This window comes from Betta splendens, chromosome 9, assembly GCF_900634795.4.
Source record: "Betta splendens chromosome 9, fBetSpl5.4, whole genome shotgun sequence".
NCBI lineage: Eukaryota > Metazoa > Chordata > Actinopteri > Anabantiformes > Osphronemidae > Betta > Betta splendens.
This window is the reverse complement of record NC_040889.2, coordinates 98,492-117,518: the sequence shown is the minus strand read 5'-3', so window position 1 is coordinate 117,518 and position 19,027 is coordinate 98,492. Positions and strand designations below refer to the sequence as shown.

Below are 19,027 nucleotides of genomic sequence, written 5' to 3'. Positions count from 1 at the left end.
TTGGTGTCAGCCTTTCATCATATGGAGAAGTTTTGTCGAGTGACATAGCGTGGCCCCAGAGGGCACCAAACTTTTACCAAGAGCCCCCTGACCTTATCACTCATATGTAGTCAAATGTATTTATTTGTAGCCTGGCTAGCTCAGTCAGATAAGCCAAAGGCTGGTAATCTCAGGGTTCGAGCCCACTGTTGGTCAAGGTTCCTTTATTTTGGCTGGTGTGCTTTCACAGGTCTCTCTCTTACCAGTGATGGAACTCAAAGTCACACAGCTTTGAAAGTTGTTGCCTGGTATGTTCTTATTAGACTAACGACTGTGTTTCTTTGCTGTAAAATTCTTATCAGAGCAATGAGTGTGTTCAGTCATTTATGCCTAGGATCAGCTACAGGCTCAAAGTTGATGACAACATAGGTGCTGATGGAAAAACTCTAGCAGAGGAGGGTTTTAATCCATCGACCTCTGGGTTATGGGCCCAGCAAGCTTCCTCTGCTCCACCCTGGGCGGGACTCGCACTCAAAATGCCTGTCTTAAGAGGCCAGTGCCTTACAGATTGTGTTTCCATGGTATGTCTCGCCCCGCCTCCTCCTGTAAAGGTTTTCTTTTAAAGGATAAAGCAAAGAACAGGGGAATTACCTGCTGATACCCGGGATTGAACCAGGGACCTTTAGATCTTCAGTCTAACGCTCTCCCAGCTGAGCTATTTCAGCACAAGCAAGCCACATGATGGTGGCAAAGAGTTTCAAATTTCAGGTTTTTAGACAAAACCTTGTAAAAGTTTTCCTTCCTGTGGCTTGATAACAAAGAAAACCATTCCCGTTAAGGGAATTTACAGAGTCAAAGAACCTGAGAACAAGGCAAATAGCGAAACAGCGTCGTAACAGCTGCTGAATTTTCTACAATGTTGATTGGAGGATGAATCCAAAAGCTAAACGCATGTTTTTGGAGCCAACATCTATCAAGTGACTCCATATCAGATTGTGTGTGCTGTCCACTGTAACTAGTCATTGACACACAGCAATCAACTCTTGCTTTTTCTTGCAAAATTTACCGGGGTTACGAGGGTAAGCTGAGAAAATTCAAAAGCTCCCAGCTACAAGTAGCATTAGGTAGAAACCACTGGCTTTGGTTGTTGAGGTGTGTTACTGCTTCATGCAACAAAAAGGAATCTTTGAGTAGGCTTTAAGCAGCGCTAAAACATGTTTGTGTTTCCAGCAACTTGATTGAAATTGATTTTGGCAGATTCTGCTGTGCTACAGCCAGGGCTGACCTGGAAAGATACCAAAACCTCCAGGCCTCTCCAATCCACTCAATCCTAACATGCTCAGGGGCAGCAATTTGTACTTGAGAAAGAATGTGGCTTAAGTTGGTAAATGGTTTTGAAAAGAGAGCAAATAACTTGAGTGGCTGCAATTGTTGGTGTGTCTGGCCAGAGCAGCTTTTGTTGGATTGCGTCTTATATTTTTGTCAGAGATTTAGGCTACAACAAATAATTTTCAAGGAACCATTAAATCTTTCTGATAAAGCAACAGCGAGTTTAAGTATTAGCTTTGAAGAGGTGAGATACTGTACCAACTCTGCCATAACCAAAGCCTTAATCAGATCAAAGTTTCTGTAGTGTAGCGGTTATCACGTTTGCTTCACACGCAAAAGGTCCCTGGTTCAATGCCAGGCAGAAACAGAGGATGTCATTTTCTCTCACATTTGTACAAGCAGCACTAGTTTTTTTCTTTTCTTCAGTATTGCAACACACGTGGTTGTGGTAGGGAGCGGGACATTGGTCGTTGAAACCCTGGATATGACCTGTACTCCCTGTCTTCAGAAGCCAGTGCACGTCTGTGAAAGTTGAATGGATTGAAATCAGAGAAGCAAGACTCACCATCAACCTGCAGCCTGAAATGGGACAATAATAAGTCTGAGCCCTGTTTGTGTGTTCATTTGGACCGTTGTCCTGTACGTCACGCAGTCTGATCAGGCACCCCAAGGTTTTGAGGGACAGTGAACCCAGCTGTGATTCCTGGGATTCCAAAAACATGTCGGGCCTTTAGGCCAATGCACAGCGGCCACTGAGCATCATGGCCAAACATTGGTGTCAGCCTTTCATCATATGGAGAAGTTTTGTCGAGTGACATAGCGTGGCCCCAGAGGGCACCAAACTTTTACCAAGAGCCCCCTGACCTTATCACTCATATGTAGTCAAATGTATTTATTTGTAGCCTGGCTAGCTCAGTCAGATAAGCCTAAAGCTGTTAATCTCAGGGTTCGAGCCCACCGTTGGTCAAGGTTCCTTTATTTTGGCTGGTGTGCTTTCACAGGTCTCTCTGTTACCAGTGATGGAACTCAAAGTCACACAGCTTTGAAAGTTGTTGCCTGGTATGTTCTTATCAGACTAACGACTGTGTTTCTTTGCTGTAAAATTCTTATCAGAGCAATGAGTGTGTTCAGTCATTTATGCCTAGGATCAGCTACAGGCTCAAAGTTGATGACAACATAGGTGCTGATGGAAAAACTCTAGCAGAGGAGGGTTTTAATCCATCGACCTCTGGGTTATGGGCCCAGCAAGCTTCCTCTGCTCCAGCCCTGGGCGGGACTCGCACTCAAAATGCCTGTCTTAAGAGGCCAGTGCCTTACAGATTGTGTTTCCATGGTATGTCTCGCCCCGCCTCCTCCTGTAAAGGTTTTCTTTTAAAGGATAAAGCAAAGAACAGGGGAATTACCTGCTGAAACCCGGGATTGAACCAGGGACCTTTAGATCTTCAGTCTAACGCTCTCCCAGCTGAGCTATTTCAGCACAAGCAAGCCACATGATGGTGGCAAAGAGTTTCAAATTTCAGGTTTTTAGACAAAACCTTGTAAAAGTTTTCCTTCCTGTGGCTTGATAACAAAGAAAACCATTCCCGTTAAGGGAATTTACAGAGTCAAAGAACCTGAGAACAAGGCAAATAGCGAAACAGCGTCGTAACAGCTGCTGAATTTTCTACAATGTTGATTGGAGGATGAATCCAAAAGGAAAACGCATGTTTTTGGAGCCAACATCTATCAAGTGACTCCATATCAGATTGTGTGTGCTGTCCACTGTAACTAGTCATTGACACACAGCAATCAACTCTTGCTTTTTCTTGCAAAATTTACCGTGGTTACGAGGGTAAGCTGAGAAAATTCAAAAGCTCCCAGCTACAAGTAGCATTAGGTAGAAACCACTGGCTTTGGTTGTTGAGGTGTGTTACTGCTTCATGCAACAAAAAGGAATCTTTGAGTAGGCTTTAAGCAGCGCTAAAACATGTTTGTGTTTCCAGCAACTTGATTGAAATTGATTTTGGCAGATTCTGCTGTGCTACAGCCAGGGCTGACCTGGAAAGATACCAAAACCTCCAGGCCTCTCCAATCCACTCAATCCTAACATGCTCAGGGGCAGCAATTTGTACTTGAGAAAGAATGTGGCTTAAGTTGGTAAATGGTTTTGAAAAGAGAGCAAATAACTTGAGTGGCTTGCAATTGTTGGTGTGTCTGGCCAGAGCAGCTTTTGTTGGATTGCGTCTTATATTTTTGTCAGAGAATTTAGGCTACAACAAATAATTTTCAAGGAACCATTAAATCTTTCTGATAAAGCAACAGCGAGTTAAGTATTAGCTTTGAAGAGGTGAGATACTGTACCAACTCTGCCATAACCAAAGCCCTAATCAGATCAAGGTTTCTGTAGTGTAGCGGTTATCACGTTTGCTTCACACGCAAAAGGTCCCTGGTTCAATGCCAGGCAGAAACAGAGGATGTCATTTTCTCTCACATTTGTACAAGCAGCACTAGTTTTTTTCTTTTCTTCAGTATTGCAACACACGTGGTTGTGGCTAGGGAGCGGGACATTGGTCGTTGAAACCCTGGATATGACCTGTACTCCCTGTCTTCAGAAGCCAGTGCACGTCCTGTGAAAGTTGAATGGATTTGAAATCAGAGAAGCAAGACTCACCATCAACCTGCAGCCTGAAATGGGACAATAATAAGTCTGAGCCCTGTTTGTGTGTTCACGTCACGCAGTCTGATCAGGCACCCCAAGGTTTTGAGGGACAGTGAACCCAGCTGTGATTCCTGGGATTCCAAAAACATGTCGGGCCTTTAGGCCAATGCACAGCGGCCACTGAGCATCATGGCCAAACATTGGTGTCAGCCTTTCATCATATGGAGAAGTTTTGTCGAGTGACATAGCGTGGCCCCAGAGGGCACCAAACTTTTACCAAGAGCCCCCTGACCTTATCACTCATATGTAGTCAAATGTATTTATTTGTAGCCTCGGCTAGCTCAGTCAGATAAGCCTAAGCTGTTAATCTCAGGGTTCGAGCCCACCGTTGGTCAAGGTTCCTTTATTTTGGCTGGTGTGCTTTCACAGGTCTCTCTGTACCAGTGATGGAACTCAAAGTCACACAGCTTTGAAAGTTGTTGCCTGGTATGTTCTTATCAGACTAACGACTGTGTTTCTTTGCTGTAAAATTCTTATCAGAGCAATGAGTGTGTTCAGTCATTTATGCCTAGGATCAGCTACAGGCTCAAAGTTGATGACAACATAGGTGCTGATGGAAAAAACTCTAGCAGAGGAGGGTTTTAATCCATCGACCTCTGGGTTATGGGCCCAGCAAGCTTCCTCTGCTCCAGCCTGGGCGGGACTCGCACTCAAAATGTCCTGTCTTAAGAGGCCAGTGCCTTACAGATTGTGTTTCCATGGTATGTCTCGCCCCGCCTCCTCCTGTAAAGGTTTTCTTTTAAAGGATAAAGCAAAGAAAAGGGGAATTACCTGCTGAAACCCGGGATTGAACCAGGGACCTTTAGATCTTCAGTCTAACGCTCTCCCAGCTGAGCTATTTCAGCACAAGCAAGCCACATGATGGTGGCAAAGAGTTTCAAATTTCAGGTTTTTAGACAAAACCTTGTAAAAGTTTTCCTTCCTGTGGCTTGATAACAAAGAAAACCATTCCCGTTAAGGGAATTTACAGAGTCAAAGAACCTGAGAACAAGGCAAATAGCGAAACAGCGTCGTAACAGCTGCTGAATTTTCTACAATGTTGATTGGAGGATGAATCCAAAAGGAAAACGCATGTTTTTGGAGCCAACATCTATCAAGTGACTCCATATCAGATTGTGTGTGCTGTCCACTGTAACTAGTCATTGACACACAGCAATCAACTCTTGCTTTTTCTTGCAAAATTTACCGTGGGTTACGAGGGTAAGCTGAGAAAATTCAAAAGCTCCCAGCTACAAGGTAGCATTAGGTAGAAACCACTGGCTTTGGTTGTTGAGGTGTGTTACTGCTTCATGCAACAAAAAGGAATCTTTGAGTAGGCTTTAAGCAGCGCTAAAACATGTTTGTGTTTCCAGCAACTTGATTGAAATTGATTTTGGCAGATTCTGCTGTGCTACGCCAGGGCTGACCTGGAAAGATACCAAAACCTCCAGGCCTCTCCAATCCACTCAATCCTAACATGCTCAGGGGCAGCAATTTGTACTTGAGAAAGAATGTGGCTTAAGTTGGTAAATGGTTTTGAAAAGAGAGCAAATAACTTGAGTGGCTGCAATTGTTGGTGTGTCTGGCCAGAGCAGCTTTTGTTGGATTGCGTCTTATATTTTTGTCAGAGATTTAGGCTACAACAAATAATTTTCAAGGAACCATTAAATCTTTCTGATAAAGCAACAGCGAGTTTAAGTATTAGCTTTGAAGAGGTGAGATACTGTACCAACTCTGCCATAACCAAAGCCTTAATCAGATCAAGTTTCTGTAGTGTAGCGGTTATCACGTTTGCGTCACACGCAAAAGGTCCCTGGTTCAATGCCAGGCAGAAACAGAGGATGTCATTTTCTCTCACATTTGTACAAGCAGCACTAGTTTTTTTCTTTTCTTCAGTATTGCAACACACGTGGTTGTGGTAGGGAGCGGGACATTGGTCGTTGAAATCCTGGATATGACCTGTACTCCCTGTCTTCAGAAGCCAGTGCACGTCTGTGAAAGTTGAATGGATTGAAATCAGAGAAGCAAGACTCACCATCAACCTGCAGCCTGAAATGGGACAATAATAAGTCTGAGCCCTGTTTGTGTGTTCATTTGGACCGTTGTCCTGTACGTCACGCAGTCTGATCAGGCACCCCAAGGTTTTGAGGGACAGTGAACCCAGCTGTGATTCCTGGGATTCCAAAACATGTCGGGCCTTTAGGCCAATGCACAGCGGCCACTGAGCATCATGGCCAAACATTGGTGTCAGCCTTTCATCATATGGAGAAGTTTTGTCGAGTGACATAGCGTGGCCCCAGAGGGCACCAAACTTTTACCAAGAGCCCCCTGACCTTATCACTCATATGTAGTCAAATGTATTTATTTGTAGCCTGGCTAGCTCAGTCAGATAAGCCTAAAGCTGTTAATCTCAGGGTTCGAGCCCACCGTTGGTCAAGGTTCCTTTATTTTGGCTGGTGTGCTTTCACAGGTCTCTCTGTTACCAGTGATGGAACTCAAAGTCACACAGCTTTGAAAGTTGTTGCCTGGTATGTTCTTATCAGACTAACGACTGTGTTTCTTTGCTGTAAAATTCTTATCAGAGCAATGAGTGTGTTCAGTCATTTATGCCTAGGATCAGCTACAGGCTCAAAGTTGATGACAACATAGGTGCTGATGGAAAAACTCTAGCAGAGGAGGGTTTTAATCCATCGACCTCTGGGTTATGGGCCCAGCAAGCTTCCTCTGCTCCAGCCTGGGCGGGACTCGCACTCAAAATGCCTGTCTTAAGAGGCCAGTGCCTTACAGATTGTGTTTCCATGGTATGTCTCGCCCCGCCTCCTCCTGTAAAGGTTTTCTTTTAAAGGATAAAGCAAGGAAAGGGGAATTACCTGCTGAAACCCGGGATTGAACCAGGGACCTTTAGATCTTCAGTCTAACGCTCTCCCAGCTGAGCTATTTCAGCACAAGCAAGCCACATGATGGTGGCAAAGAGTTTCAAATTTCAGGTTTTTAGACAAAACCTTGTAAAAGTTTTCCTTCCTGTGGCTTGATAACAAAGAAAACCATTCCCGTTAAGGGAATTTACAGAGTCAAAGAACCTGAGAACAAGGCAAATAGCGAAACAGCGTCGTAACAGCTGCTGAATTTTCTACAATGTTGATTGGAGGATGAATCCAAAAGGAAAACGCATGTTTTTGGAGCCAACATCTATCAAGTGACTCCATATCAGATTGTGTGTGCTGTCCACTGTAACTAGTCATTGACACACAGCAATCAACTCTTGCTTTTTCTTGCAAAATTTACCGTGGTTACGAGGGTAAGCTGAGAAAATTCAAAAGCTCCCAGCTACAAGTAGCATTAGGTAGAAACCACTGGCTTTGGTTGTTGAGGTGTGTTACTGCTTCATGCAACAAAAAGGAATCTTTGAGTAGGCTTTAAGCAGCGCTAAAACATGTTTGTGTTTCCAGCAACTTGATTGAAATTGATTTTGGCAGATTCTGCTGTGCTACGCCAGGGCTGACCTGGAAAGATACCAAAACCTCCAGGCCTCTCCAATCCACTCAATCCTAACATGCTCAGGGGCAGCAATTTGTACTTGAGAAAGAATGTGGCTTAAGTTGGTAAATGGTTTTGAAAAGAGAGCAAATAACTTGAGTGGCTGCAATTGTTGGTGTGTCTGGCCAGAGCAGCTTTTGTTGGATTGCGTCTTATATTTTTGTCAGAGATTTAGGCTACAACAAATAATTTTCAAGGAACCATTAAATCTTTCTGATAAAGCAACAGCGAGTTTAAGTATTAGCTTTGAAGAGGTGAGATACTGTACCAACTCTGCCATAACCAAGCCTTAATCAGATCAAGGTTTCTGTAGTGTAGCGGTTATCACGTTTGCTTCACACGCAAAAGGTCCCTGGTTCAATGCCAGGCAGAAACAGAGGATGTCATTTTCTCTCACATTTGTACAAGCAGCACTAGTTTTTTTCTTTTCTTCAGTATTGCAACACACGTGGTTGTGGTAGGGAGCGGGACATTGGTCGTTGAAACCCTGGATATGACCTGTACTCCCTGTCTTCAGAAGCCAGTGCACGTCTGTGAAAGTTGAATGGATTGAAATCAGAGAAGCAAGACTCACCATCAACCTGCAGCCTGAAATGGGACAATAATAAGTCTGAGCCCTGTTTGTGTGTTCATTTGGACCGTTGTCCTGTACGTCACGCAGTCTGATCAGGCACCCCAAGGTTTTGAGGGACAGTGAACCCAGCTGTGATTCCTGGGATTCCAAAAACATGTCGGGCCTTTAGGCCAATGCACAGCGGCCACTGAGCATCATGGCCAAACATTGGTGTCAGCCTTTCATCATATGGAGAAGTTTTGTCGAGTGACATAGCGTGGCCCCAGAGGGCACCAAACTTTTACCAAGAGCCCCCTGACCTTATCACTCATATGTAGTCAAATGTATTTATTTGTAGCCTGGCTAGCTCAGTCAGATAAGCCTAAAGCTGTTAATCTCAGGGTTCGAGCCCACCGTTGGTCAAGGTTCCTTTATTTTGGCTGGTGTGCTTTCACAGGTCTCTCTGTTACCAGTGATGGAACTCAAAGTCACACAGCTTTGAAAGTTGTTGCCTGGTATGTTCTTATCAGACTAACGACTGTGTTTCTTTGCTGTAAAATTCTTATCAGAGCAATGAGTGTGTTCAGTCATTTATGCCTAGGATCAGCTACAGGCTCAAAGTTGATGACAACATAGGTGCTGATGGAAAAACTCTAGCAGAGGAGGGTTTTAATCCATCGACCTCTGGGTTATGGGCCCAGCAAGCTTCCTCTGCTCCAGCCTGGGCGGGACTCGCACTCAAAATGCCTGTCTTAAGAGGCCAGTGCCTTACAGATTGTGTTTCCATGGTATGTCTCGCCCCGCCTCCTCCTGTAAAGGTTTTCTTTTAAAGGATAAAGCAAAGAAAAGGGGAATTACCTGCTGAAACCCAGGGATTGAACCAGGGACCTTTAGATCTTCAGTCTAACGCTCTCCCAGCTGAGCTATTTCAGCACAAGCAAGCCACATGATGGTGGCAAAGAGTTTCAAATTTCAGGTTTTTAGACAAAACCTTGTAAAAGTTTTCCTTCCTGTGGCTTGATAACAAAGAAAACCATTCCCGTTAAGGGAATTTACAGAGTCAAAGAACCTGAGAACAAGGCAAATAGCGAAACAGCGTCGTAACAGCTGCTGAATTTTCTACAATGTTGATTGGAGGATGAATCCAAAAGGAAAACGCATGTTTTTGGAGCCAACATCTATCAAGTGACTCCATATCAGATTGTGTGTGCTGTCCACTGTAACTAGTCATTGACACACAGCAATCAACTCTTGCTTTTTCTTGCAAAATTTACCGTGGGTTACGAGGGTAAGCTGAGAAAATTCAAAAGCTCCCAGCTACAAGTAGCATTAGGTAGAAACCACTGGCTTTGGTTGTTGAGGTGTGTTACTGCTTCATGCAACAAAAAGGAATCTTTGAGTAGGCTTTAAGCAGCGCTAAAACATGTTTGTGTTTCCAGCAACTTGATTGAAATTGATTTTGGCAGATTCTGCTGTGCTACGCCAGGGCTGACCTGGAAAGATACCAAAACCTCCAGGCCTCTCCAATCCACTCAATCCTAACATGCTCAGGGGCAGCAATTTGTACTTGAGAAAGAATGTGGCTTAAGTTGGTAAATGGTTTTGAAAAGAGAGCAAATAACTTGAGTGGCTGCAATTGTTGGTGTGTCTGGCCAGAGCAGCTTTTGTTGGATTGCGTCTTATATTTTTGTCAGAGATTTAGGCTACAACAAATAATTTTCAAGGAACCATTAAATCTTTCTGATAAAGCAACAGCGAGTTTAAGTATTAGCTTTGAAGAGGTGAGATACTGTACCAACTCTGCCATAACCAAAGCCTTAATCAGATCAAAGTTTCTGTAGTGTAGCGGTTATCACGTTTGCTTCACACGCAAAAGGTCCCTGGTTCAATGCCAGGCAGAAACAGAGGATGTCATTTTCTCTCACATTTGTACAAGCAGCACTAGTTTTTTTCTTTTCTTCAGTATTGCAACACACGTGGTTGTGGTAGGGAGCGGGACATTGGTCGTTGAAACCCTGGATATGACCTGTACTCCCTGTCTTCAGAAGCCAGTGCACGTCTGTGAAAGTTGAATGGATTGAAATCAGAGAAGCAAGACTCACCATCAACCTGCAGCCTGAAATGGGACAATAATAAGTCTGAGCCCTGTTTGTGTGTTCATTTGGACCGTTGTCCTGTACGTCACGCAGTCTGATCAGGCACCCCAAGGTTTTGAGGGACAGTGAACCCAGCTGTGATTCCTGGGATTCCAAAAACATGTCGGGCCTTTAGGCCAATGCACAGCGGCCACTGAGCATCATGGCCAAACATTGGTGTCAGCCTTTCATCATATGGAGAAGTTTTGTCGAGTGACATAGCGTGGCCCCAGAGGGCACCAAACTTTTACCAAGAGCCCCCTGACCTTATCACTCATATGTAGTCAAATGTATTTATTTGTAGCCTGGCTAGCTCAGTCAGATAAGCCTAAGCTGTTAATCTCAGGGTTCGAGCCCACCGTTGGTCAAGGTTCCTTTATTTTGGCTGGTGTGCTTTCACAGGTCTCTCTGTTACCAGTGATGGAACTCAAAGTCACACAGCTTTGAAAGTTGTTGCCTGGTATGTTCTTATCAGACTAACGACTGTGTTTCTTTGCTGTAAAATTCTTATCAGAGCAATGAGTGTGTTCAGTCATTTATGCCTAGGATCAGCTACAGGCTCAAAGTTGATGACAACATAGGTGCTGATGGAAAAACTCTAGCAGAGGAGGGTTTTAATCCATCGACCTCTGGGTTATGGGCCCAGCAAGCTTCCTCTGCTCCAGCCTGGGCGGGACTCGCACTCAAAATGTCCTGTCTTAAGAGGCCAGTGCCTTACAGATTGTGTTTCCATGGTATGTCTCGCCCCGCCTCCTCCTGTAAAGGTTTTCTTTTAAAGGATAAAGCAAAGAAAAGGGGAATTACCTGCTGAAACCCGGGATTGAACCAGGGACCTTTAGATCTTCAGTCTAACGCTCTCCCAGCTGAGCTATTTCAGCACAAGCAAGCCACATGATGGTGGCAAAGAGTTTCAAATTTCAGGTTTTTAGACAAAACCTTGTAAAAGTTTTCCTTCCTGTGGCTTGATAACAAAGAAAACCATTCCCGTTAAGGGAATTTACAGAGTCAAAGAACCTGAGAACAAGGCAAATAGCGAAACAGCGTCGTAACAGCTGCTGAATTTTCTACAATGTTGATTGGAGGATGAATCCAAAAGGAAAACGCATGTTTTTGGAGCCAACATCTATCAAGTGACTCCATATCAGATTGTGTGTGCTGTCCACTGTAACTAGTCATTGACACACAGCAATCAACTCTTGCTTTTTCTTGCAAAATTTACCGTGGTTACGAGGGTAAGCTGAGAAAATTCAAAAGCTCCCAGCTACAAGTAGCATTAGGTAGAAACCACTGGCTTTGGTTGTTGAGGTGTGTTACTGCTTCATGCAACAAAAAGGAATCTTTGAGTAGGCTTTAAGCAGCGCTAAAACATGTTTGTGTTTCCAGCAACTTGATTGAAATTGATTTTGGCAGATTCTGCTGTGCTACGCCAGGGCTGACCTGGAAAGATACCAAAACCTCCAGGCCTCTCCAATCCACTCAATCCTAACATGCTCAGGGGCAGCAATTTGTACTTGAGAAAGAATGTGGCTTAAGTTGGTAAATGGTTTTGAAAAGAGAGCAAATAACTTGAGTGGCTGCAATTGTTGGTGTGTCTGGCCAGAGCAGCTTTTGTTGGATTGCGTCTTATATTTTTGTCAGAGATTTAGGCTACAACAAATAATTTTCAAGGAACCATAAATCTTTCTTATAAAGCAACAGCGAGTTTAAGTATTAGCTTTGAAGAGGTGAGATACTGTACCAACTCTGCCATAACCAAAGCCTTAATCAGATCAAAGTTTCTGTAGTGTAGCGGTTATCACGTTTGCTTCACACGCAAAAGGTCCCTGGTTCAATGCCAGGCAGAAACAGAGGATGTCATTTTTCTCTCACATTTGTACAAGCAGCACTAGTTTTTTTCTTTTCTTCAGTATTGCAACACACGTGGTTGTGGTAGGGAGCGGGACATTGGTCGTTGAAACCCTGGATATGACCTGTACTCCCTGTCTTCAGAAGCCAGTGCACGTCTGTGAAAGTTGAATGGATTGAAATCAGAGAAGCAAGACTCACCATCAACCTGCAGCCTGAAATGGGACAATAATAAGTCTGAGCCCTGTTTGTGTGTTCATTTGGACCGTTGTCCTGTACGTCACGCAGTCTGATCAGGCACCCCAAGGTTTTGAGGGACAGTGAACCCAGCTGTGATTCCTGGGATTCCAAAAACATGTCGGGCCTTTAGGCCAATGCACAGCGGCCACTGAGCATCATGGCCAAACATTGGTGTCAGCCTTTCATCATATGGAGAAGTTTTGTCGAGTGACATAGCGTGGGCCCCAGAGGGCACCAAACTTTTACCAAGAGCCCCCTGACCTTATCACTCATATGTAGTCAAATGTTTTATTTGTAGCCTGGCTAGCTCAGTCAGATAAGCCTAAGGCTGTTAATCTCAGGGTTCGAGCCCACCGTTGGTCAAGGTTCCTTTATTTTGGCTGGTGTGCTTTCACAGGTCTCTCTGTTACCAGTGATGGAACTCAAAGTCACACAGCTTTGAAAGTTGTTGCCTGGTATGTTCTTATCAGACTAACGACTGTGTTTCTTTGCTGTAAAATTCTTATCAGAGCAATGAGTGTGTTCAGTCATTTATGCCTAGGATCAGCTACAGGCTCAAAGTTGATGACAACATAGGTGCTGATGGAAAAACTCTAGCAGAGGAGGGTTTTTAATCCATCGACCTCTGGGTTATGGGCCCAGCAAGCTTCCTCTGCTCCAGCCTGGGCGGGACTCGCACTCAAAATGCCTGTCTTAAGAGGCCAGTGCCTTACAGATTGTGTTTCCATGGTATGTCTCGCCCCGCCTCCTCCTGTAAAGGTTTTCTTTTAAAGGATAAAGCAAAGAAACAGGGGAATTACCTGCTGAAACCCGGGATTGAACCAGGGACCTTTAGATCTTCAGTCTAACGCTCTCCCAGCTGAGCTATTTCAGCACAAGCAAGCCACATGATGGTGGCAAAGAGTTTCAAATTTCAGGTTTTTAGACAAAACCTTGTAAAAGTTTTCCTTCCTGTGGCTTGATAACAAAGAAAACCATTCCCGTTAAGGGAATTTACAGAGTCAAAGAACCTGAGAACAAGGCAAATAGCGAAACAGCGTCGTAACAGCTGCTGAATTTTCTACAATGTTGATTGGAGGATGAATCCAAAAGGAAAACACATGTTTTGGAGCCAACATCTATCAAGTGACTCCATATCAGATTGTGTGTGCTGTCCACTGTAACTAGTCATTGACACACAGCAATCAACTCTTGCTTTTTCTTGCAAAATTTACCGTGGTTACGAGGGTAAGCTGAGAAAATTCAAAAGCTCCCAGCTACAAGTAGCATTAGGTAGAAACCACTGGCTTTGGTTGTTGAGGTGTGTTACTGCTTCATGCAACAAAAAGGAATCTTTGAGTAGGCTTTAAGCAGCGCTAAAACATGTTTGTGTTTCCAGCAACTTGATTGAAATTGATTTTGGCAGATTCTGCTGTGCTACGCCAGGGCTGACCTGGAAAGATACCAAACCTCCAGGCCTCTCCAATCCACTCAATCCTAACATGCTCAGGGGCAGCAATTTGTACTTGAGAAAGAATGTGGCTTAAGTTGGTAAATGGTTTTGAAAAGAGAGCAAATAACTTGAGTGGCTGCAATTGTTGGTGTGTCTGGCCAGAGCAGCTTTTGTTGGATTGCGTCTTATATTTTTGTCAGAGATTTAGGCTACAACAAATAATTTTCAAGGAACCATTAAATCTTTCTGATAAAGCAACAGCGAGTTTAAGTATTAGCTTTGAAGAGGTGAGATACTGTACCAACTCTGCCATAACCAAAGCCGTAATCAGATCAAAGTTTCTGTAGTGTAGCGGTTATCACGTTTGCTTCACACGCAAAAGGTCCCTGGTTCAATGCCAGGCAGAAACAGAGGATGTCATTTTCTCTCACATTTGTACAAGCAGCACTAGTTTTTTTCTTTTCTTCAGTATTGCAACACACGTGGTTGTGGTAGGGAGCGGGACATTGGTCGTTGAAATCCTGGATATGACCTGTACTCCCTGTCTTCAGAAGCCAGTGCACGTCTGTGAAAGTTGAATGGATTGAAATCAGAGAAGCAAGACTCACCATCAACCTGCAGCCTGAAATGGGACAATAATAAGTCTGAGCCCTGTTTGTGTGTTCATTTGGACCGTTGTCCTGTACGTCACGCAGTCTGATCAGGCACCCCAAGGTTTTGAGGGACAGTGAACCCAGCTGTGATTCCTGGGATTCCAAAACATGTCGGGCCTTTAGGCCAATGCACAGCGGCCACTGAGCATCATGGCCAAACATTGGTGTCAGCCTTTCATCATATGGAGAAGTTTTGTCGAAGTGACATAGCGTGGCCCCAGAGGGCACCAACTTTTACCAAGAGCCCCCTGACCTTATCACTCATATGTAGTCAAATGTATTTATTTGTAGCCTGGCTAGCTCAGTCAGATAAGCCTAAAGCTGTTAATCTCAGGGTTCGAGCCCAACGTTGGTCAAGGTTCCTTTATTTTGGCTGGTGTGCTTTCACAGGTCTCTCTGTTACCAGTGATGGAACTCAAAGTCACACAGCTTTGAAAGTTGTTGCCTGGTATGTTCTTATTAGACTAACGACTGTGTTTCTTTGCTGTAAAATTCTTATCAGAGCAATGAGTGTGTTCAGTCATTTATGCCTAGGATCAGCTACAGGCTCAAAGTTGATGACAACATAGGTGCTGATGGAAAAACTCTAGCAGAGGAGGGTTTTAATCCATCGACCTATGGGTTATGGGCCCCAGAAAGCTTCCTCTGGCTCCACCCTGGGCGGGACTCGCACTCAAAATGCCTGTCTTAAGAGGCCACTGCCTTACAGATTGTGTTTCCATGGTATGTCTCGCCCCGCCTCCTCCTGTAAAGGTTTTCTTTTAAAGGATAAAGCAAAGAACAGGGGAATTACCTGCTGAAACCCGGGATTGAACCAGGGACCTTTAGATCTTCAGTCTAAGGCTCTCCCAGCTGAGCTATTTCAGCACAAGCAAGCCACATGATGGTGGCAAAGAGTGTCAAATTTCAGGTTTTTAGACAAAACCTTGTAAAAGTTTTCCTTCCTGTGACTTGATAACAAAGAAAAACATTCCCGTTAAGGGAATTTACAGAATCAAAGAACCTGAGAACAAGGCAAATAGCGAAACAGCGTCATAACAGCTGCTGAATTTTCTACAATGTTGATTGGAGGATGAATCCAAAAGGAAAACACATGTTTTTGGAGCCAACATCTATCAAGTGACTCCATATCAGATTGTGTGTGCTGGGTGGTCTGCCTGGGTGGTCTCTTTTCTGCTGACCCCACCAATTGCTGGCCTTGTGCTGCAGGCCGCTGTAGCGCCAGGGGATGAGGTCGGGCGTCTGTGTTTGTGTGAGTTGGTTTGCGTGTGGTGCGGTTGAAGTGTGGGGGGTCCGGTTTTTCGCCCAGGGTACGATGATCGTCTGCCTGGGTGGTCTCTTTTCTGCTGACCCCACCAATTGCTGGCCTTGTGCTGCAGGCCGCTGTAGCGCCAGGGGATGAGGCCGGGCCGATGGGGTAGGCCCCGCTCCGCCCATGTGGGGGTGGTGGACTGGGGGCGGGCCCCACTCTGGGCGCGGGGGCATCTTCTGGCGGGCTCCCTACGGACCGTGGGTCCTTGGGCTCTACTCTTTCAGGCCGACCCTCCCGCCGGGGGGAGTGTTTGCCCCTGGTTCTCATGGGGCGGACAGCGTTGACCCCCGGTGGCCCACTCTGGCCTCGGGTGCTGTCTCTGTGGCTGCTGCAGCTCTGCATGGGGGGCTCTGTGTGGGCGGCTTGGGTTGCAACACCTGCCCTCCTGGAACTGAAGGTGTGTGGGCTCCCTGGCTGCTGGGATTCCTTCCTCTGCTTGCTGGATGGGCGTAGTGGCGGAGCCCCTGACATCACCCTGGCTTCCACAAGTGGCATTGTTCATGCACCAACGTCTGCCTCACCCTTTGGGTGAATAATGTTAAGCTACAGCCTTACTAACCTTGTAGTGGGACACTTTCCAAATCCAACTGTAAGTATTATTGATACTTATCACTACCAATATGAATAATGTGTGAATATGGAATTTGTGGTGTGTTGTGCGTCCCCTGTAAACTAGTCATTGACACACAGCAATCAACTCTTGCTTTTTCTTGCAAAATTTACCGGGTTACGAGGGTAAGCTGAGAAGAGAAAATTCAAAAGCTCCCAGCTACAAGGTAGCATTAGGTAGAAACCACTGGCTTTGGTTGTTGAGGTTGTGTTACTGCTTCATGCAACAAAAAGGAATCTTTGAGTAGGCTTAAGCAGCGCTAAAACATGTTTGTGTTTCCAGCAACTTGATTGAAATTGATTTTGGCAGATTCTGCTGTGCTACACCAGGGCTGACCTGGAAAGATACCAAAACCTCCAGGCCCTCTCCAATCCTACTCAATCCTAACATGCTCAGGGGCAGCAATTTGTACTTAGAGAAAGAATGTGGCTTAAGTTGGTAAATGGTTTTGAAAAGAGAGCAAATAACTTGAGTGGCTGCAATTGTTGGTGGTCTGGCCCAGAGCAGCTTTTGTTGGATTGCGTCTTATATTTTTGTCAGAGATTAGGCTACAACAAATAATTTTCAAGGAACCATTAAATCTTTCTGATAAAGCAACAGCGAGTTTAAGTATTAGCTTTGAAGAGGTGAGATACTGTACCAACTCTGCCATAACCAAAGCCTTAATCAGATCAAAGTTTATGTAGTGTGTAGCGGTTATCACGTTTGCTTCACACGCAAAAGGTCCCTGTTCAATGCCAGGCAGAAGAAACAGAGGATGTCATTTTCTCTCACATTTGTACAAGCAGCACTAGTTTTTTCTTTTCTTCAGTATTGCAACACACGTGGTTGTGGTAGGGAGCGGGACATTGGTCGTTGAAACCCTGGATATGACCTGTACTCCCTGTCTTCAGAAGCCAGTGCACGTCCTGTGAAAGTTGAATGGATTTGAAATCAGAGAAGCAAGACTCACCATCAACCTGCAGCCTGAAATGGGACAATAATAAGTCTGAGCCCCTGTTTGTGTGTTCATTTGGACCGTTGTCCTGTACGTCACGCAGTCTGATCAGGCACCCCAAGGTTTTGAGGGACAGTGAACCCAGCTGTGATTCCTGGGATTCCAAAAACATGTCGGGCCTTTAGGCCAATGCACAGCGGCCACTGAGCATCATGGCCCAAACATTGGTGTCTGTCAGCCTTTCATCATATGGAGAAGTTTTGTCGAGTGACCATAGCGTGGCCCCAGAGGGCACCAAACTTTTACCAAGAGCCCCTGACCTTATCACTCATATGTAGTCAAATGTATTTATTTGTAGCCTGGCTAGCTCAGTCAGATAAGCCTAAAGCTGTTAATCTCAGGGTTCGAGCCCACCGTTGGTCAAGGTTCCTTTATTTTGGCTGGTGTGCTTTCACAGGTCTCTCTGTTTACCAGTGATGGAACTCAAAGTCACACAGCTTTGAAAGTTGTTGCCTGGTATGTTCTTATCAGACTAACGACTGTGTTTCTTTGCTGTAAAATTCTTATCAGAGCAATGAGTGTGTTCAGTCATTTATGCCTAGGATCAGCTACAGGCTCAAAGTTGATGACAAACATAGGTGCTGATGGAAAAACTCTAGCAGAGGAGGGTTTTAATCCATCGACCTCTGGGTTATGGGCCCAGCAAGCTTCCTCTGCTCCAGCCCTGGGCGGGACTCGCACTCAAAATGCCTGTCTTAAGAGGCCAGTGCCTTACAGATTGTGTTTCCATGGTATGTCTCGCCCCGCCTCCTCCTGTAAAGGTTTTCTTTTAAAGGATTAAAGCAAAGAAAAGGGGAATTACCTGCTGAAACCCGGGATTGAACCAGGGACCTTTAGATCTTCAGTCTAACTGCTCTCCCAGCTGAGCTATTTCAGCACAAGCAAGCCACATGATGTTGGCAAAGAGTTTCAAATTTCAGGTTTTTTAGACAAAACCTTGTAAAAGTTTTCCTTCCTGTGGCTTGATAACAAAGAAAACCATTCCCGTTAAGGGAATTTACAGAGTCAAAGAACCTGAGAACAAGGCAAATAGCGAAAACAGCGTCGTACAGCTGCTGAATTTTCTACAATGTTGATTGGAGGATGAATCCAAAGGAAAACGCATGTTTTTGGAGCCAACATCTATCAAGTGACTCCATATCAGATTGTGTGTGCTGTCCACTGTAACTAGTCATTGACACACAGCAATCAACTCTTGCTTTTTCTTGCAAAATTTACCGGGCGGTTACGAGGTAAGCTGAGAAAATTCAAAAGCTCCCAGCTACAAGTAGCATTAGGTAGAAACCACTGGCTTTGGTTGTTGAGGTGTGTGTTACTGCTTCATGCAACAAAAAGGAATCTTTGAGTAGGCTTTAAGCAGCGCTAAAACATGTTTGTGTTTCCAGCAACTTGATTGAAATTGATTTTGGCAGATTCTGCTGTGCTACGCCAGGGCTGACCTGGAAAGATACCAAACCTCCAGGCCTCTCCAATCCACTCAATCCTAACATGCTCAGGGGCAGCAATTTGTACTTAGAGAAAGAATGTGGCTTAAGTTGGTAAATGGTTTTGAAAAGAGAGCAAATAACTTGAGTGGCTGCAATTGTTGGTGTGTCTGGCCAGAGCAGCTTTTGTGGATTGCCGTCTTATATTTTTGTCAGAGATTTAGGCTACAACAAATAATTTTCAAGGAACCATTAAATCTTTCTGATAAAGCAACAGCGAGTTTTAAGTATAGCTTTGAAGAGG

At 44.7% G+C, this 19,027-nt stretch overlaps 16 non-coding genes across 16 annotated transcripts; 7 read left to right on the top strand and 9 right to left on the bottom strand.

The window, feature by feature from the left end:
* Positions 1 to 631: 631 nt before the first annotated feature.
* On the bottom strand, positions 632 to 704 carry trnaf-gaa (transfer RNA phenylalanine (anticodon GAA)). Its single transcript has one exon. It is a non-coding gene; the product is annotated as a tRNA-Phe (tRNA).
* Positions 705 to 1,602: 898 nt separating this feature from the next.
* Positions 1,603 to 1,675, top strand: trnav-cac (transfer RNA valine (anticodon CAC)). The gene has a single exon. It is a non-coding gene; the product is annotated as a tRNA-Val (tRNA).
* Positions 1,676 to 2,712: 1,037 nt separating this feature from the next.
* trnaf-gaa (transfer RNA phenylalanine (anticodon GAA)) lies at positions 2,713 to 2,785 on the bottom strand. The gene has a single exon. It is a non-coding gene; the product is annotated as a tRNA-Phe (tRNA).
* Positions 2,786 to 3,684: 899 nt separating this feature from the next.
* trnav-cac (transfer RNA valine (anticodon CAC)) lies at positions 3,685 to 3,757 on the top strand. The gene has a single exon. It is a non-coding gene; the product is annotated as a tRNA-Val (tRNA).
* A 1,021-nt stretch (positions 3,758 to 4,778) lies between these two features.
* trnaf-gaa (transfer RNA phenylalanine (anticodon GAA)) lies at positions 4,779 to 4,851 on the bottom strand. Its single transcript has one exon. It is a non-coding gene; the product is annotated as a tRNA-Phe (tRNA).
* An 898-nt stretch (positions 4,852 to 5,749) lies between these two features.
* trnav-cac (transfer RNA valine (anticodon CAC)) lies at positions 5,750 to 5,822 on the top strand. The gene has a single exon. It is a non-coding gene; the product is annotated as a tRNA-Val (tRNA).
* A 1,034-nt stretch (positions 5,823 to 6,856) lies between these two features.
* On the bottom strand, positions 6,857 to 6,929 carry trnaf-gaa (transfer RNA phenylalanine (anticodon GAA)). Its single transcript has one exon. It is a non-coding gene; the product is annotated as a tRNA-Phe (tRNA).
* An 896-nt stretch (positions 6,930 to 7,825) lies between these two features.
* Positions 7,826 to 7,898, top strand: trnav-cac (transfer RNA valine (anticodon CAC)). Its single transcript has one exon. It is a non-coding gene; the product is annotated as a tRNA-Val (tRNA).
* Positions 7,899 to 8,934: 1,036 nt separating this feature from the next.
* trnaf-gaa (transfer RNA phenylalanine (anticodon GAA)) lies at positions 8,935 to 9,008 on the bottom strand. Its single transcript has one exon. It is a non-coding gene; the product is annotated as a tRNA-Phe (tRNA).
* An 898-nt stretch (positions 9,009 to 9,906) lies between these two features.
* trnav-cac (transfer RNA valine (anticodon CAC)) lies at positions 9,907 to 9,979 on the top strand. The gene has a single exon. It is a non-coding gene; the product is annotated as a tRNA-Val (tRNA).
* A 1,036-nt stretch (positions 9,980 to 11,015) lies between these two features.
* Positions 11,016 to 11,088, bottom strand: trnaf-gaa (transfer RNA phenylalanine (anticodon GAA)). The gene has a single exon. It is a non-coding gene; the product is annotated as a tRNA-Phe (tRNA).
* Positions 11,089 to 11,984: 896 nt separating this feature from the next.
* trnav-cac (transfer RNA valine (anticodon CAC)) lies at positions 11,985 to 12,057 on the top strand. The gene has a single exon. It is a non-coding gene; the product is annotated as a tRNA-Val (tRNA).
* A 1,039-nt stretch (positions 12,058 to 13,096) lies between these two features.
* On the bottom strand, positions 13,097 to 13,169 carry trnaf-gaa (transfer RNA phenylalanine (anticodon GAA)). The gene has a single exon. It is a non-coding gene; the product is annotated as a tRNA-Phe (tRNA).
* Positions 13,170 to 14,064: 895 nt separating this feature from the next.
* Positions 14,065 to 14,137, top strand: trnav-cac (transfer RNA valine (anticodon CAC)). The gene has a single exon. It is a non-coding gene; the product is annotated as a tRNA-Val (tRNA).
* Positions 14,138 to 15,174: 1,037 nt separating this feature from the next.
* trnaf-gaa (transfer RNA phenylalanine (anticodon GAA)) lies at positions 15,175 to 15,247 on the bottom strand. Its single transcript has one exon. It is a non-coding gene; the product is annotated as a tRNA-Phe (tRNA).
* Positions 15,248 to 18,102: 2,855 nt separating this feature from the next.
* trnaf-gaa (transfer RNA phenylalanine (anticodon GAA)) lies at positions 18,103 to 18,176 on the bottom strand. Its single transcript has one exon. It is a non-coding gene; the product is annotated as a tRNA-Phe (tRNA).
* Positions 18,177 to 19,027: the final 851 nt, after the last annotated feature.